We start from the raw sequence: 18,066 nt of genomic DNA on the forward strand, positions 1-18,066 counted from the left end.
TTCTGAACAATCTGCACATCCTTATCCAACACAAGAAGAATTTAAAGCCCAGAGTTCAGCAGACACAAATTAAACTACTCAGCAGCACCTTTTATAATGCAGTTGAACAACCTCCCTCCTCACCATGCTGCCCACACTGACTCAGGCTAGCCCTGGCTTCACTTTATCTCCGGATCCTACACTCACAACTTTGTTATCTCTGCAAATGCAAAAGAGAGAGGAGAGAAGAAACCAAACCAAAAGCCCCAAAACAACAAAAACACAACTGGTTTAGTCAGGAAGAGAGAAGGGTTCAGATAAAATCCACACGTGGTGGCAGGCCACGGGCAACACCTCGAATCCAACACAGCAACTCCCCACCCACGCACCCTCGTACGCCACGTGGGAGAGTGGATAAACAGCTCAACACACGCTGCCTGGCTCAGTCACTCTGCCACAAGCAGAGCAGCTGGATGGCATCTCCAGCCTGTTCCACGCCTGCTGAACCACACAGGGCTACAGCCACGGAGGGCACCCCCAAGGGCAGCCATCCTCACCCACTGCTGGGCTGCGCTTTGAGATCTTGAAGCAGCAGCAGGTGGAACGCTTGCCCCACCTCAAAGACAGCTTAGAGGTCTCTGGATGTCATAGAATGCTCTGGGTTGGAAGGGACTTCCAAAGGTCATGAGGTCCAACCCTCTCTGCAGTAAGCAGGGGCATCATCAAGAATAGAGTCACAGACCATGGCCCAAGCCCTTTGGGCACACGTGGCAGGCAGGAGTTATTCCTGTGCTACGAAGGACCACAAACATCCTCCCCTTCCAGCCTGAGTCTCCCCAGTGTGTGGCCACAGCATCTCCTCAGACATCCCACCTGGTTGGGCCTCAGGTGTCTCTTCACCCTCATTCCCTCCTCTCCCAGCAAAGCAGCAGCAGAATGAGGTGTCTAACAAGGAGAAAAGGCAAAGGCACATTTTTCCTCTTCTCCTCAGGCTAGGCATCACAGTGGTTATTCAGCATCCAAAGGGCTGAGCAAACCCACTCCCCTCAGAGCAAGACACAGGAGACAGCCCAGAAAGATGCTGCAGTTCCCAAACTCACGTTTGTAAAACCTGGTGAGCACCAGGGAGCAGAGGACAGAGACCCCCAGGAGGCACAAAGGGCCTGACCCTGTCCTGCCAGCAAGGCTGATGCCAGAAGAGGACTTGAAGATCTCCTGCCCCTCATCACCTTCAACACTCCACATCCAGATGCACAAACAGCTCCACTGGGGGGGACCCTGTGGGCAGCCCCCCACGTTAGTTAGTGGCACAGCTTCAGATGGAAGCTCTGCTGGCATCACTCAAGGTATTGATGACTTTTCTCCCCCATCTGAAATCTGGGCCCTCACCATGCACAGGAAGGAGGAGGAGAGTGCCAGCAAGCTCATTAATTTATAAGTCAATCTGGCAGGGAACGACTAACAGCTTTCCCACCACCAGCTTGGCAGGAGGAGAGGGCCTTCCCCCAGGGCCCCAGGAGGGTCCCTGCACTGCCACACACCCTGCCCTGCCCAACCTGGCTTTGAGCTCATGACCCAGATAGGACATTTCTCCCCCTCCCTCCCCGTTCCTCAGTCTAGGACCCCCTTCAGGTGACACACCACCAGCTCCCCCAGCCCAGCAAAGGTTCAGAGCCCCAAAACACAATTCACAGCAGGGTGGGGGGAAGCACAACAAAACAGAGAAACCCAGAATATTTTGCTGCCTGAGACACAGGTCCCTGCCCGAGGCAGCACTGACAGCCTGGGAGCTGCAGGCAGGAGCAGGGCTCTGGGTGCCTGAAGGGAGCCCTGCAATTTACCAGAGGTTTGTCCAGGGAGAAGACAGAAACACACTCCAGGCACAACGCCCCAACCCCTACAGGGCCTCCAGCTCAGAGGAAGAGCTTAAACCACCCTCCAACCAAAACTGCTTTTTCCCTTCCGATTGCAACCAGAGCTTTTGCTAAAGCAAAGCCTCTCGGGGACAGCAAACCACCGAAGAGTGGAGATGTCCCCAGCCCCGGCAGGGTGCAGCACCCACTGCGAGGCACTCCCTGTCCCCACAGAGCCCAGCAACCCTCCCACGGGTGTCACCTCTTCACCAGCATTTACCTCCCCTCCTCACTTATCCCACGTCTACACCACTTGCTTCCCCAGCAGGGAGCGGAGCCGGATCCTCCCAGTGAAACAAACACCATCATCATTACTCTTCGTTTTGTTGGGGGGGGTTGGGGTTTTTTTGCCCTCTGTGTGACAAGTTTTTGCTTGAGGACACCAGGGCAGCTCTTGCCCACTGCAGGATGGCCCCAGGGCTTGGGGCTTTTAGTCAGAATCCCCAAGGGTGGATGGAAAATGCCAAGCCCAGGAGTGTGCCCTGGTCCCCCGAGCCAGCCGCACCTTGCAGAAGCAGCAGGTTTGGTGTAGCTGCCCCAGCACAGGGGTGGGGACACTTTCCCCTGCACACCTCCTTCCTCTCGGGTAGTTTTAGGGTGCTCCAAGTCCCTTCCTCACTGCTGTCACCATCACTGGGCTACCACAGCGCTGCGGGGAGCGGAGCAAACCCCACTTGTCGATGGGCTCCAGAGCTGGCAGAGAGGACAAGGCACCTTGGGGGCCACTGGCGCTGGGGTGGGGTGAGGGCAGCACCCCGAGGGGACACAGCCGTACCTCCAGGCTGCAGCATCACCCTGCCAGCGCCGCGGGGAAAGCTCTGCAAATCCCGGCAATGCTGCTCCGGGAGTGACACCGGCTCCGCCACCAGAGCAACCCCAGCACACGCGGATACCGGCAGATGAAGAAGCCACCGATGCCACTAAGGGGGCACATGGGCCCCACGGGTGGTCTCACGGTGATGCTCAGCCCTTAATGGGGATGACACCAGAACACCCATGGGTCCGAGCACCCATTCACCTGGTACGACAGCGGTCGGGAAGAGGTGATTGGGGTGGGAGACACAGAGGGACAGGGCAGGAGAAGCGGTGTCAGCAAAGGGACACGAGGCTGCCGTGTCCTAAAGGCTGGGAGGGCGGAGGGGATGAACCGGTACCGGCGTACGGGACGGAGCAGAGCCTCGGCACCGAGCGGGTACCGGACGCAACCTCGGCACCGGGGCATGGGATGGAGCACAAAGCACATTCCCGGCACCGGGACATGAGATGGAACACGGAGAGCATTCTGGGCAGTGGAGCAGCAGAGTACCCGCCGGTACCGTGCCACGGAGCACATCGCGGGTACCGGAGCACTGGAGGACACCGCAGACAGCAAAGCGCATCGCGGGTACCCGAGCAGATCGCGGACACCGGAGCACATCGCGGGTACCCGAGCAGATCGCGGACACCGGAGCACATCCCGGGTACCCGAGCAGATCGCGGACACCGGAGCACATCCCGGGTACCCGAGCAGATCGCGGACACCGGAGCACATCCCGGGTACCCGAGCAGATCGCGGACACCGGAGCACATCCCGGGTACCCGAGCAGATCGCGGACACCGGAGCACATCCCGGGTAGCCGAGCAGGTCGCGGACACCGGAGCACATCCCGGGTACCCGAGCAGATCGCGGACACCGGAGCACATCGCGGGTACCCGAGCAGATCGCGGACACCGGAGCACATCGCGGGTACCCGAGCAGATCGCGGACACCGGCGCGGAGCAGGGCTCACCGCGGGGACCGGCACCGGGGCGTGGGATGGAAGCGCCCCAAGACGTTCTCCCTGGGGCTCCAACGCTTCCCGGTGTCCATCCCGCCGGTACCGATGCCCCCAGCCCCGCTCTCCCTCGCATCCTCCCGCTGCAAGTGCCGGTGGGTCCAGCGCGCCCCCTCTCTGCACCCCCACTACAGCGCGGCCCCTTCCCCTCGGTGCAGCCCCTCGTACTCCTCCCCTACGCCCCCCCCCCTCACTATACCCCCCCCTTCGTTCCAGTGCCACCCACCCGCACCCCCTCACTACAACGCGGCTCGCCCCCCACCAACGCCGGCCGCACCCCTCACTACAGCGAGACCCCAGCGCAGCCTGCCCACACCCTCCCCAGCGCTCCCCTCGCTATAACACCCCCCCTCGACCCCCTTCCCCAAATGCCAGCCACCCGCACCGCTCGCCCCCCCCCAGCACCGCTACACCCTCTCGCACCCCTCGCTACACGGCGACACCCCGCTACAACGCGACCCCTCCTCAGACCGCGACGCCCCCCCCGCTGACAACGCCGCCTCTCCCCGCAGCCCACCGGCGCTGCTCTCCCCCACCCCACCTCGCTACACCGCGTCTCTTCCAGCGCAACCCACCCGCCGCCCCTCGCTCTCTCCTCAGCCGCGACCCACCTGCGCCCCCCCGCTACAACGCGGGCTCAGTACAACCCCACGGGCGGACAAAGCAGCCCCGCCGCGGCGCCCCCACCCACCGACCGCCCCTCACTATAACGCGCATCCCCCCTCCCTTCCCACTCCCCGGCCGTACCTGCCGGCACGGCCGCCCGCTCCCATGCTGGCCGGGCGGAGGGGCGCGGAAGGGCCGCGGCCGCCCTCCTCCTCCACCGCCGCCGCCTCCTCCTCGCCGCCCTCCTCCTCCGCCTCCTCCCTCCTCTCCCTCCGCCTCCGCCCGGCGGCTGCGCTGAGGCCGCGGCGCGGGGACACTGCGGCGCGAGCTCCCGCCCGCCCGCCGCCGGCCACTCGCACAGGTGATGTCATTCCCCGAGCCGCCGCCGCCTGACGTCACCGCGGGGCGGGCTCCCCCCCCCCCTCCGCCCTTCCCCTCCTTTCTCTCCTGGAGGGGAGAGGAGGAGGAGGCGGGGGGCGCGCGGGGGGCGCTGACGTCAGCGCGGAGGCGAGGGGCGGGGCCGCGCCTTAAAGGCCCCTCGCGTGCTCGCGCAGTGGCGCGCTCGCGTTGCGGGCACGTGGGCGCGGAGGCGCGAAGGGCGCGGCGGGGCGGGGCGGGGCGGGCCGGGCCGGGCCGCGGGTGGGTTTGGATGGTCCCAGGTACGTTTCGGTAGCCCTGGATAACACAGTGTCCACCAAGCTGTGTGGTGCTGGACTCGAGGGCAGGGATGGCATCCAGAAGGTTCTGAACCAGTTGCGAAGTGAGTGCCAAGTGCGTGGGGCTCAACAAGTCATAGTGCAAGGTCCAGCAGATGGGCTGGTGCAATCCCAGGCACAAATCCAAGCTGGGTGCTGAGTCGCTCGAGAGTGGCTCTAAAGAAACAGCCTTGGGTGAGCTGGCTGATGAGAAGCTCGTCTCAGTGGTGCCTAGGACAAGAAGGGGGGGCACAAACTGGAAGCCAGGAGGCTCCATCTGAACAGGAGTAGAAAATTTCATCCTGTGAGGGTGCTGGAGCCCTGCAGCAGGCTGCCCAGAGAGGTTGTGGAGTCTCCTCTGCAGAGCTTCCAACCCCACCTGGCTGTGTGGGGCACTGTGGGTGCCCTGCTCTAGCAGGGAGGTTGGACTGGATGATCTCCAGAGGTCCCTTCCAACCCTGACCACGCTGGGGTTCTGGGATTACGTGACAACTGGATGAACGACGTGGGAGAAAGGATTTAAGACCTCTCAAACAGGCAAACACAAAAGCGGGGGAAAAGAGAAACAAAGGAATAAAAAACCCCAACAGAATTAGAGGAAGATTCTTTTTTTATCACTTTCCTTTTCCAAGCCTCCCAAGCGCGCCCGTGCTCTCGCTGGTGAGGACAAGCACCCTGTTCCCCCATCTGCTGCTCTGTGAACTTTCCTTGATCCCCTCGTGTGCCTCCTAATACTGACCAAATGTCAGCCCAGCGCTGGGTTTAACTGTTCTGGGGAAATCCAGCAGAAAGTTGTTATTATTTCTCTGCCAGGGGCCGAGAGGAGCTGTTCTGCCCAGCAGCCTTGAGGTATGAGCATCCATGAGGGATTTTGCCTATTATTCTGTGTGCTGAGAACCACTTGTTGCTGAGCCAAGAGGCTGCTGTTGCTACGGCCTTGGGAAGCAATTGTGGGCGTTAAACCTGCTCTAGTTTCCTAAGTGCACCAGGAAAACACCATCAGGTCTCTGCAGTGTTGTCACAGTGGCGTTGTCACGTGCTGCATGACCCCTGAGGGCATGGAGCAGCACGAGGAACCTCCACATTTGTCCTTAAATTAATTTCCTTCTGTAAGAAAGAGCCATTTCCAATGATGGGAGCTCATGGAGACTCATAGAGCTTCATAAGAGCCCATAGGAACCCATCAAGACCTGTAGGGGTCTATAGACGTTCATACAGAGCTGTAGGAGTCCTCAGGAGCCAATACAGATGTGTACAGGTCCATAAGAGTCCACAGGAGTGCATAGAGGTCTGTACAGGTCCATAGCAACCCACTGGCCCCTGCATGATTCATAGTAGCCCATGGGAGCCAGTAGGGTGTACAGTGGTCTGTAGAAGCTCATAGAAACCTGCAGCAGTTCATGGAAGCCAACACAGATGCACAGGATCCTCTAGCAGCCTACAGGGGACCACTCCAGAGAGGTTCATGGGAGCTCTTGTGCACCCAGAGACCCACAGGGGTCTACAGGAACCCAAAATACCCCAAAAGAATCCATGGGAGTCCATAAAGGACCCACAGTCATAGACTGGTTCAGGTTGGAAGTGACCTCAGAGATCATATACTCCAACCCCCCTGCCATGGGCAGGGACACCTCTCAACTAGACTCTGCTGCTCAAGCCTTGGCCAACCTGGCCTTGAATATCCCCAGAGAGGAGGAATTCACAACCTCCTTGGGAAACCTGTTCCACAGTCTCACCACCCTCATACTGAAGAGCTTCTTCCTCAGCTCCAGTCTAACCCTGCTCTCCCTCAGCTTCAAACCATTCTCCCTTGTCCTGTCTCCAGACACCCTCAGGAAAAGTCCCTCTGCAGCCTTCCTGTAGGATCCCTTCAGGTACTGGAAGGCAGCTCTGAGGTCCTCCTGGAGTCTTCTCCAGGCTGCACACTCCCAGCTCCCTCAGCCTGTCCTCATGGCAGAGTTCCTCCAATCCTTGCATCACCTTTGTGGCCTCCGCTGGACTCGTTCCGACTCTCTGCCCCAGACACCACTTTCCCATCTCCTATAAAGCTGGGGTAAATCACTGATCTCCTCCCTTGCCCAGACAATCCCTGCTTTCCCCACCAGCCCAGCTCCTTCTGGAATGGCTGCAGATCCTGGTGGCAAACACTCCATCCCTGTGGCTCCCACGTCCTATCTGCTCCATCTGTGTTCTTAATGGATGTCGAATCCTTTACAGTAATTTCCTCATTTGTCATGCAATCAAATCCTTTGATCAGACACGGGTGAGATGTAAATATCAATTATTAACCATCCCATTCCACTACTGCCTGCCTGGATTTCCTTATGAATTTTTTTTTGGGGGGGGGGTTGGTGTTTGGGGGGTTGGGGAAAGGGATTGATTTATTTGCAATTCAACTCGCTGACATAGTTTTAATTAGGACACTTTAGGGCTGTGGATATCATTTTGGAAGGGAAAAAGAGATTTGCTGGTGAAAGCAATCGATGTGGCCATGTATATTTTATAGCTGAGAGATAGTTGTGAAGGGAGGTGTAAAATGGGGGGGGGGAAGGAAGAGTTCAATCCTGTGCCTGGAGAGGCTGCTTGTTACCACTGCTTGAAGTCTCAGTGGCCAAATTTGCTGCTGCTCAGTCGTTTATAGACCTTCAAAGCCTGTGAAGCGTTGGCATGAAATGGAGTGGTGGCCAGGAAACTTCTGACAGGAGATTGGGTTTGGGGTTTTTTTGCCAGCTGCAAATAGTTCTTGGAAAGGCTTTGGTTTGGTTTGGTTTGGTTTGGTTTGGTTGGGTTGGGTTGGGTTGGGGTTTTTTTTTGTTTGGTTTGTTTGTTTTTTTTTTGTTTAGTTTGGTTTGGTTTGGTTTGTTTGGGGTTTTTTTGTTTAGTTTCGTTTGGTTTGGTTGAGTTTTTTTAGTTTGGTTTGCTTTGGTTTGGTTTGGTTGGGGTTTCTTTTGTTTGGTTTGGTTTGGTTTGGTTGGGTTTTTTTTGTTTAGTTTGGTTTGTTTGGGGTTTTTTTGTTTAGTTTGGTTTGGTTTGGGTTTTTTTTGTTTGGTTTGGTTTGGTTTGGTTGAGTTTTTTTTGTTTAGTTTGGTTTGGCTTGGTTGAGTTTTTTTTTGTTTGGTTTGGATTTGTTGAGTTTTTTTGTTTAGTTTGGTTTGGATTTGTTGAGTTTTTTTTTTTTAGTTTGGTTTGGTTGAGTTTTTTTTGTTTGGTTTGGTTGAGTTTTTTTTGTTTAGTTTGGTTTGGATTTGTTGAGGTTTTTTTGTTTAGTTTGGTTTGGTTGAGTTTTTTTTGTTTGGTTTGGTTTGGTTGAGTTTTTTTTGTTTAGTTTGGTTTGGTTGAGTTTTTTTTGTTTAGTTTGGTTTGGTTGAGTTTTTTTTGTTTGGTTTGGTTTGTTTGGGTTTTTTTTGTTTGGTTTGGTTTGGTTTGGTTTGGTTGAGTTTTTTTTGTTTAGTTTGGTTTGGTTGAGTTTTTTTTGTTTAGTTTGGTTTGGTTTGGTTTGGTTTGGTTGAGTTTTTTTTGTTTAGTTTGGTTTGGCTTGGTTGAGGTTTTTTTGTTTAGTTTGGTTTGGTTTGCTTTGGTTTGGTTGAGGTTTTTTTGTTTGGTTTGGTTTGGTTGAGTTTTTTTTGTTTAGTTTGGTTTGGTTTGGTTTGGTTTGGTTTGGTTGAGTTTTTTTGGTTTGGTTTGCTTTGGTTTGGTTCTTTTTTTGTTTGGTTTGGGTTTGGTTGGGGTTTTTTTTGTGTGTGGTTTTTTATTTTCTTTGATTTGTTTTGTTGCTTTTTGGTGGGCCTTGGTTTGGGTTTTTTTGGAGGGGGGAGTGTTGGTTGGCTGGAGAGCGAAGGGTTTTGTATGAACGCATTGCCTTAAGCCAGAATGGCCTTGGACATGGAAGTAATAAGGGTGAGATTCAAACTGCTTTCTTCTTTTGGCTCTCCAAAAGTTGGAAAGAGGTTTTCTGACGGACTTTTGGAAGTTTCTGGGGTGTATGTATAGATTAAATACAAATTATGGAAGGGTGGTGGTGGTGTTCCATATCAATTATATCTCTATGTATTATCTACAAATTCTATGAGTGAGTATCACCTATAAATTGTAGCTGTATGCATGATATATAAATTATATATGAATGTATTATATATAAAAATGTAATGTATGGAGAGAGAGAGAGAGATCAGGAGGAAGTTCTTTACAATGAGAGTAGTAAGATACTGGAACAGGCTACCCAGAGATGTGCTTGAAGCCCCATCCCTGGAGACACTCAATATCAGACTCGATGTGGCAGCCTGATTCTAGTTGGAGGTGTCCCTGCTGCCTGCAGGGGGGGTTGGATAAGATGACCTTTGAGGGTCCCTTCCAACCCAGTGCAGACTCTGAAGCTGTGAATTGTTTGTTATAGTTTTGGGGTCTGTTGTGACAGCAGAAGAGGTGGTGGTTTGAAACTAAAAGATGAGATAGAAGAGAGAAATTTTGTACAGTGAGAGTAGTGAGACCCTGTCCCAGGTTGCCCAGAAAGGCAGGAGCTGCCCCGTCCCTGGAACCATTCCAGGTCAGGTTGGTTGGGGCTGTGAGCAACTGCTCTAGTTGGGGATGTCCCTGCTGAGTGCAAGAGGGGTTGGACTGGATGAGCTTGAAAGGTCCCTTCCAACACAAAATATTCCCTGATTCAATGTTTCTGTGATTCCATGATTTTCTGTTCCTGGGATTCTGTGACTCCATGATGCTTTGATTCTACGTTTGTATGATTCCATAATTCCACAGTTCCATGTTCCTGGGATTCTCTGACTCCATGATGCTTTGATTCTATGTTTGTATGATTCCATAATTCCACAGTTCCATGTTCCTGGGATTCTGTGACTCCATGATGCTTTGATTCTATGTTTTTATGATTCTACAATCCCACAATCCCACGTTTCTATGATTCCAGAATGCCATGATCCCATCATTTCGTGTTTCCATGATCCTGTAATTCCATGACTCCATGATTCCATGATTCTCTGCTTCTATATCCAGCCCGAAAAGCCAGGCTGGGGCTGCGACACACGTTTCAACATCCACACTTCCATGACATTTTCACTGGTGCCAGTTTTGCAGGAGGTAATCCCCATCCTCCCCACCTCCCCAGTCCCAAATTTGGCTAAACCCTCAGCATTCTGGGAGCATTCTCCTCGCAGCCAGGCTGTTTATTTGCTTTCTGGAGTTTTATTGAAGCTCTGAGAGTTGCATTTTGCAAGCTGTCTTCCTCCCGAAAGCGAGCGAGCTGTGCCTCTTCCTTAATCATCTGCTTTTGTTTGCTGGAAGGAAAATACCAAATATCTCATGACTTGCCATAAAGCTGTGAATGACTGCAGGGATCTGCAACTGCTGGGTGGCCGCATGACTAATGCCTGAGTTTTCAGGTGCACGTGGAGCCTGGGGAGATGTGCCCCCAAATCCTGCTTGCTTCGTTGTTTTCTGCCCTATTGCTTCATCTGCTGAAGTGTGTGAGGGCTCCTCTGGAGCCCAATGGTGGCTGCTGTAGTGAAGCATCCTGGGATGTGGAGCAGTCACATCTTAATGCCACCTTTGTCATCGTGTTGTGCCAGGAGGATGTGGTCCAGCTCGTGCAGACACGGTTTGTGGGTCCTCCACGGTCTGCTCTTGTGGCCAAGAGGGCCAGGGAGATCCTGGGGTTCATAGGGAAGAGTGTGGCCAGCAGGTTGAGGGAGATTCTCCTTCCTCTCTGCTCTGCCCTGCCCTACCCTGCTGAGGACACAGTTCTGGGATCCCCACTTCAAAGAGACAGGAAAGTGCTGCAGAGAGTCCAGAGGAGGCTACAGAGGTGCTGAGGGGTCTGGGAGCAACTCTGTGAGGAGCAAAGGCTGAGAGCCCTGGGGCTGAGAGCCTGGAGAAGAGCAATCCCAGAGGGGATCTGAGCAATGCTCAGCAGGAGCTAAGGGGTCTGTGTGGGAGCAAGAGACTGGGGCCAGACTCTTGCCAGTGATGCCCAGGGACAGGTCAAGGGGCAGTGGGCACAAACTGGAAGCCAGGAGATCCCATCTGAGCAGGAGGAAAAAATTCTTTGGTGTGAGGGTGCTGGAACCCTGGAGCAGGCTGCCCAGAGAGGTTGTGGAGTCACCTTGTGGAATCTGCCATGGTGCTCCTGGGCAAGCTGCTGTGGGTGCCTCTGCTCTAGCAGGGGGTGTTGGACTGGATGATCTCCAGAGGTCCCTTCCAACCCCCAACATGCTGGGATTATAACTTCCTGAAGGAAAGAACATCCTTTAGCCTGTAAACCCAACACCCTCATCCAAAGGCATCCCATCTCCTCAGAAATTCAAAGATTTGGGCTTGACCTTGACACTTGTGGTTTGTGCTGGAGCTGACTTGGCTCCTCACTTCTTTCCCAACCTATTTTTGTTTCCACTGGGTTTTAATTCAGCTAAAAGCTGGGTGGAAAGTGAGTCAGCTCCAGCAGCTGGAGCTGCCGTGCCCAGACACCGTCACTGGTGGGTTGTGAAAAAAGCTATTGATCTCCCCCCTGACAGCATTTGAATTCAGTTCTTAAATTAAAGCTGGTAAAACAACAAGTTGAAGAACAAGCCTGGCACTCGATCGATGCCAGCTCCTTCCCGCTTGGAAGGGCAGGTGCCAATCCATCGACCCCATCCCCAGGGAGCGGAGCCGGTGCCATGACCCCAAGCCATGGGGCAGTGCCTCCTCTCACTTCTGGAGATGCTGAATCTGTGCCTGTGGCCTCGGGTGGACATGCCTGGGCTTACCAAGTCTGCAGTCTCATCACATTCTCTGTTTCATTTCCACTTTCTTCCAGCCAGAGCAGGTGGGTGTTTTCACTGGGGGATTCTGGCAGGTCAGCTGCAGGGAGTGACCCAGCCCTTCCCAGAGCCTTCCTTATTCCCTGCTGGGGAAAGTCTCCTTGGTGGCTGAGACATCACCCCCCAAAAAATCATCCCAGGCTCTTCCTCAGTCAGAAACTCATCTGAGGTAATTAACAGAGTGGTTCTCTATCGCTGTTGTCCCACCAGAACCCTGCTTCTGCACAGCAGCAGTGCTGGGACAGTGAAGCTGATGGAGCAATGGGAGGGAGTAAACCCAAGCTCAGCGCTGCCTTCAGGGGGTTTTGCTCCAGCTTTGTGCTCTCTCCTTGCCCCCAGGTCCTTACATGTTGTTTTCTAGAGAATAAATCCCTCTATAATCACAGTGATGGGTGGGAACTGCTGTGAAGGTAACCTGCATGGGGCTGGCCCCAACCTCGGCCCCCACACTGCCCAAATGCAATGATGCTGCCAAGGTTGATAAGGAAAAAAATGAAACCTCCCTCCTGAGGTAAGCAAACAGAGCTGGGGGATGTGCTACAAGGCTCATATCCCTGCCAAGGCTGGAGCAAAGCTGCCCCTGCTCACAGGCTCCCCAAAAGCTGTGTGTCCACAAGACACGACGAAGCTCCCTGGGCTGCAGGAGCACGTCTGAGGCACAATTTGCCATCTGGGCTAATCAGCGCTGAAGGCAAATGCCTCCCAGTGAGGATTTTTTTGGGGGGTGTGATGGTGCCTGGAGACTGCAGGGTAGCAGCTTGGGCTGGAGCAGCGTGGGGACACCCCCGTAGCGCCATCCCCAGATTGGTTTGCAGCGGCTTTGCCGGCGTCTGGGGGACCCTCGTCTTCGGGGTTAGAAGACAAGCGTGTGTCAAAGCGAAAACGCAGGCTTTGGCAGCGCCTGCCTGCTGCAGAACAATAGTTACTCTTTGTGTTAGTTCAGTTACAGATCAAATAATGTGAAAAATTCACAAGTGGCTGCGGATACAAATTAACTTCACAAAACATTTTGAGAGCGGCGCAGCCGTGGGGGAGAATTCAAATGCGGCACAGGCGGGCAGCAGCCAGGAGCCAAAGAGTCTTCCCCACCATCAACATTTTCCCCGCGTCAGATAACACAGAGAAGCAGCTCGAGCTGGATGAAATATCATAAGCAGGCAGTCCAAGATGGAGCTCTGCCATATGGAAGCCCAGGGAAGTTTTGTGCTGCTCTTTGCTCCGCTGATGTTTTTCAGCTGTGTCATTGGGGCTTGGCTGTCTCAAGAACGTTCCGGGCTGGATTCTGTCTTTGTGGTGAAAAATGGCAGGCTGGGGGTGTCGTTGCTTTGTTGCTCTCCATTGCACCAAAGTCATTGGTGTTGCAGGAAGGTAGAGGACAGAGGGATTTGGCTTGTGGTCACTGTTTCATCACTGCAGAGCAAAAGCCATAAAATCTTGATGAATCCTTTTTAGCTTCCAAGCCTAAAAGCAGCTCTTTGTGCTCCAGCCCGGCTCGGTGCAGATGCAGGTGCTTTGGATCAAGGCAGCAGCATCTTTGTGCTGAAAGCAACTTGTTACAGGCAGGAAGCAATCTGGTGGGGAATTAAACCATCAGCTCATTTCCCTCTCCTTTTCCATCCCAGGAGGGACATTTCCAGCTCAGCTGCTCGGTGGGGATGAGCTTCGCCCCCTGCTCCACAGTGCCTACGTGGAGATGGGGCTTGGTGTGGGGAGAGGAGCCTGTGGGATAAATATGGAATGGGCTAAATAAGGAAAAGCTGTGTGGGATGCTGCAAACAGCCTCACCATGAATGTAACCCACTCTGTATGTAAGGTCCAAACTCCCCCCCATGCTGGGGTTTGGCTTTCCCCACCACGAGCCAGAGCTGGTGTGAGGACTCACCACAGCAGGTGCCCTCCCGGGGCAATTCCCAGACACTACCTGGACCCTGCCAGAGCGACAGTGAAGGAAGGGAGAAGCAAGGGCAGGAGTTCCCTCTCCTTGCTGCACAGAAACGTTCCCTTTTGCAGTGGAGAAGGTGAGTGGGTGCCAGTGGGTCCGTGAGTAGGGAGCACATCATGGCCACAGCCACTGCCATGCATCACCCTGGGTACTATTACCCAGGCCCAAGACTTTCCTGAGTGCAAAACAATTGCACATTGCTTGGTGTGGATGCAGAGTGTTGCAGGCTGTGCCTTGGGGTGTCTGCTCCTGCCTCTGGGCTAGGTTTCCACCCACCAGTTACACTCTCCTCCTTCCACCCCCACCTATTAAACCAGGCTCACTTCCCCTGGGTTTCTCCCCTGCCACACACACCTCCTCCAGCCTACCACAGAAGGACTCTGAGCTCTGATCAGCCCTGCACCCCTCTTCCAGCTGCACCCCAAGGTCCCACTCGCTGCAGGCCGACCCTATCCCACCTCCTCTGCACTGAGGGTCACCCCACAGAGCTGCCAACAAAAAAAAGAACCCCCTTTTGGGCAGCAGAGCATGAACAGGAGCCACCCACATCACCGCTAGTGCTGCTACCGCTGCTCCCCTCGGGCCGGAGCAGGCAGCAGAGGCTTTTTGTCTGAATGAAATGAGAACAAAACTGGCTGGAATAGCTCGCTGAGATTCGTCATTAGTCACTTCACCTTCTCCAGGAGCTGGTGCTAATTGAGACACTCAAGCATTGCTGTCACCTGGAAGGTGACTCAGCCCAGCCCCGGCGCTTGGACCCTCCCCCTGTGCCAAAGGGACCGTATTTATGGGCATCACTCAGCACGTCCCTGCTTTTGGGTTTGTCCTCACGGGCTCGGGAAGCTAAAAGGGGGGAAAGGGAGGAGACAAACGGAACTCGCAAACTCCAGTGGGTCCAGCATCGCATCGCGGTGCGGCAAGGCACCAAGCTGCGGAGAGGAGCACAGGAAGGAGAGGGAATCCCTCCCTGCTCTCCTAGCTGGTGCAGCAGAGGATCTGGCCCCGAGGGCTGTCATTAACCCTCCGCCCTGCTTTCCTCAGCCTGGGAATTATGGCCGATCGATGCCTGGTATTTATACAGCCCTCATTACCATGGCAGCCTGGATGCCCGGAGGAGGGAGATGCCGTCACGCCGGGTGCCTGCCTGCAGCCCTTCCATCCTGGCAGCCTTGCTGGCTTTGCCATCTCCGGGTGGCTGCTGGATCGGCAGCATTGCCGCCCGCAGAGAGCAAACCCTGGGGCTTGCTGTGGGACGGGAGGGGTCCTGCCACTGCAGCTCTCTGCTCATAGCTCTGCCAGCTGGCACCCGGCTTTGGGTGCTGCCCTCCCTGAGCCAGCAGCAGCCCCGGGGGCAGCCCCACCACGGGCAAATGGCAACGGGGTGGTGACGTCCTCCCGGGGCCACAGCCCTTCTCGTTCACACCAGAAAGTGTCTGCAGGCTAAGATCACTGTGGTGGGGACAGGAGTGAGCTCAGGAGTTGGGACAAGAAGCATCAGGAAGCAAAGCTCTGGCGCTGAGGCCAGAGTATTGTCACCTCCCAAGAGGTGGCAGCTGGCTGAGGCTGCCCATGGGCACCTGCAAGCGATATTTACCATCACCATCTCCAGTGCCCCTGGACCAGAAAAGCTCCCTGATGAAGCCAGTGCCTCTTTATGGGGAAGTCCATCAGAAGGAAATGCCAAGAGTGGCAATTCTGTAGTCCAGAATACATCACTGTGTGTCCTCCAGGGCCTGATGGGGAAACAACCCCTCCAGCATGAGCCTGGAGGTAAAAAACCTGCATCTGTCCCCCAGATCCATGCCCTAGTGGAGTGCATGAGTGTACTGGGGAACTGCCATGCTCAAGGCAGGGGGAGAAGCTTTTGTTTAGGCTGGATGAAATTATCTGGACTATAAACCAGGAGACTGAAGGTGATGTGCTGTGTGGGGCTCCAGTGAGCTCTGTGCTCAGCAAGTGAGGGCTTAACACTCTGCCTGCCCTTGAGGAAGAGAAGACAGTTCTTCCTTCCTTCCTCCTTTTTCTCCTTTTCCCTTTCCTCTCATCCCAAACCAGAGGCTGGCAGGGAACTGCAGGAGATTTGGCTCCATGTCAGGCAGAGAAGCCCCTAGAGACCCAACTGCTGCTAGCAGAATGCCTGGCAACAGGCACCTCATGTTCACACCACACAGCAAAGCAAAGATGTCCCCTTCCTGGAGGAAGCTCCTGCATCCCAGTCACCTGCAGGATGGGAGCCTGGACCGAGCTCTTTGCAAAGAGGTCTTCTGATTGAATGCCTCCCCAGAGCTTCCCTCATGCTTGGGGGAAGTGGAGCTCCAAGGGGAATTTCTGGCTTTTATTTGTGTGCCAGCACGAGTGGGTGGGCGGTTTGGAAGGCTGTTCCCCTTTCATTTCACAGCCTCATTGGGCAGCTATATTTAGGCCACTTTCTAATTTTCTGGGCTTAATTAATGAGCTGAAGTTCTCACTTGCAAGCACTCAAACAGCTTGGGAAGTTCAGCCTGGTCACCAGGCAGAGGGAAAAAAAACCCAACCCACCGAGTGCCTGTGTTCTCTGCAAGCACTGAGAGGTGACCTGCACATAACCCTGGAGGAAGCATCTCCCCAGGCTGCCTGGGACACGTCAGCCCTGACCCTTGGGCACCCTGGGCATGACACAGGCTTGCACACGCGATGCCATGCAGCCACACGCCACAGCCACCGGCTCAGCACCTCCCTCCCCACCCTGGGATGTGCTGCCTGCTCTCATGGCATCCATTTGGGCACCAGTCCCACGGGGTGGTCTCTTCTCCCTAGCAACAAGTGACAGGACGAGAGAAAACAGCCTCAGGTTGCACCAGGGCAGGTTTAGGTTGGATCTTAGAGGAAACTTCTTCATCGAAAGGGTTCCCAGCCCCTGGAACAGGCTGCCCAGGGAGCTGGGGAGCATACATGGCACATATGTGTGGCACACCACTGGCACAGATGAGCCCACAGGTACCTCCTCTAGAGATTTCCTCTGTCTGTTTCTGTCTCCCAAAAGGAGCTCAGGTGCCTCTTGGCTGCACGCTGGGTACAAGCAGTCCCACTTCACCCTGAGCACAGCCTGTGGTCCTTGTTCTAATCACATAAAAGGGCTGCAGAGGGTGGGTTGCTGTAAATCTTTGGAGTTTTAAGCCCCTTTCCAGCTTCAGGTTGCCACCTGACTCCTTGCCAAATGGCTTGGCTGAGGTTCCTGTGGAGATGACAGACACCCTTGGAGCACCTCTGCAGGTCTGCTGGCCATTTGTCCTTGGTACCTGGGCTGTGCTGAGCGAGGGTGCTGCTCTAATCCTGCCAGCTGCATAGGGTGCTCAGGGAGATGGGTGCAGATCCCAGCTCACAGACTCAAGGAAAAGCCCTTTAAGGTCATCCAGCCCAACCATTCTCTAACTCCACCAAGGCTGGGGCTAAACCATGGCCCTGAGCACCACAGGCCCCCTCTAGGGATGGAGATTCGACCACCTCCCTTGGGCAGCCTGTGCAAGCCTGGGAGTTTCTTCTCTAGGGTCATCCAGCTGGACTGAGACCAGGGAGCTGGAGCAGAGCCCTCCTTCCCTCACGCTGTGGGGTTTGCTGCTTTTCTCCCAGCTGAGCTTTGCTTGGCAGGACCTGCAGGGTTAATGCTGCAGAGCCTCTGCTTCTTCCCTGCCTGCTGGGCTCTGTCAGAGCCATGCTCATCTGTCCAGATGTGTTAGGGCTGAGGAACCCACGTTTGCCAGATGTGCCCCTGCACTCTTCTACCTCCTCATCTCACCAGGAGCACCGTGGCAAAGGGGAGATGTTGGTGCTGCCCCTTGCACCCTGCATCTCCCACCCACCCCTCAGGGTCCTGCTGTAAGTCCTGGGGATCAGCTAGAGGGAGGAATGGAACAGCCACAGAACTGCTGGAGTGCAGGGGGTGGGGGCTGGAGAGTGACCTCACAAAGTAAATGTCATTCTTCCAGGGGAATATTGAGCTAGGAAAGAAGGAAATTAGATCTGGAAAGGGTTTTGGTATTGGGTTTTGCTGCAGTAGCCTCTTCCCTGGTATTAACTAATGATAACCACTCTCTTTTGTGCTTGCATCCCTCCTGACCCCAGCCAGGACTTCACTGTCCCCTGGCACCCACGAGGTCATTTACACCCTCAGAAAAGAGGCAGAGAGAGAGCTGCAGCTGAGGGCTGAGCCCTCCCTTGCTCTGCACCAGCAATGCCTCTCACAATGGTCCCAGGCTGCTCGTGTTAGCATAGCAGGGAATGCTCTGGGCACTGTTTCCTGCTCCAGTAAAGCACTGGGCATGGGGTATC

General features: G+C 54.8%; 1 protein-coding gene across 16 annotated transcripts in view; it reads right to left on the reverse strand.

The window, feature by feature from the left end:
• The window catches only part of PTPRS (protein tyrosine phosphatase receptor type S), a 178,041-nt gene extending 173,485 nt beyond the window's left edge, over positions 1–4,556 (reverse strand). For 14 of the 16 annotated variants that reach the window (XM_068164973.1, XM_068164971.1, XM_068164970.1 and 11 more), the window contains exon 1: positions 4,454–4,556. The gene's annotated coding sequence lies outside the window, so the exon portion shown is untranslated. The remainder of the gene's footprint in view (positions 1–4,453) is intronic. The other 2 variants (XM_068164954.1, XM_068164957.1) reach the window with 2 other exon arrangements.
• Positions 4,557–18,066: the final 13,510 nt, after the last annotated feature.

The sequence above is a fragment of the Melanerpes formicivorus genome, unplaced genomic scaffold (genome assembly GCF_026170545.1).
Source record: "Melanerpes formicivorus ecotype bairdi unplaced genomic scaffold, bMelFor1.0.p_v2 SCAF_83, whole genome shotgun sequence".
Lineage (NCBI taxonomy): Eukaryota > Metazoa > Chordata > Aves > Piciformes > Picidae > Melanerpes > Melanerpes formicivorus.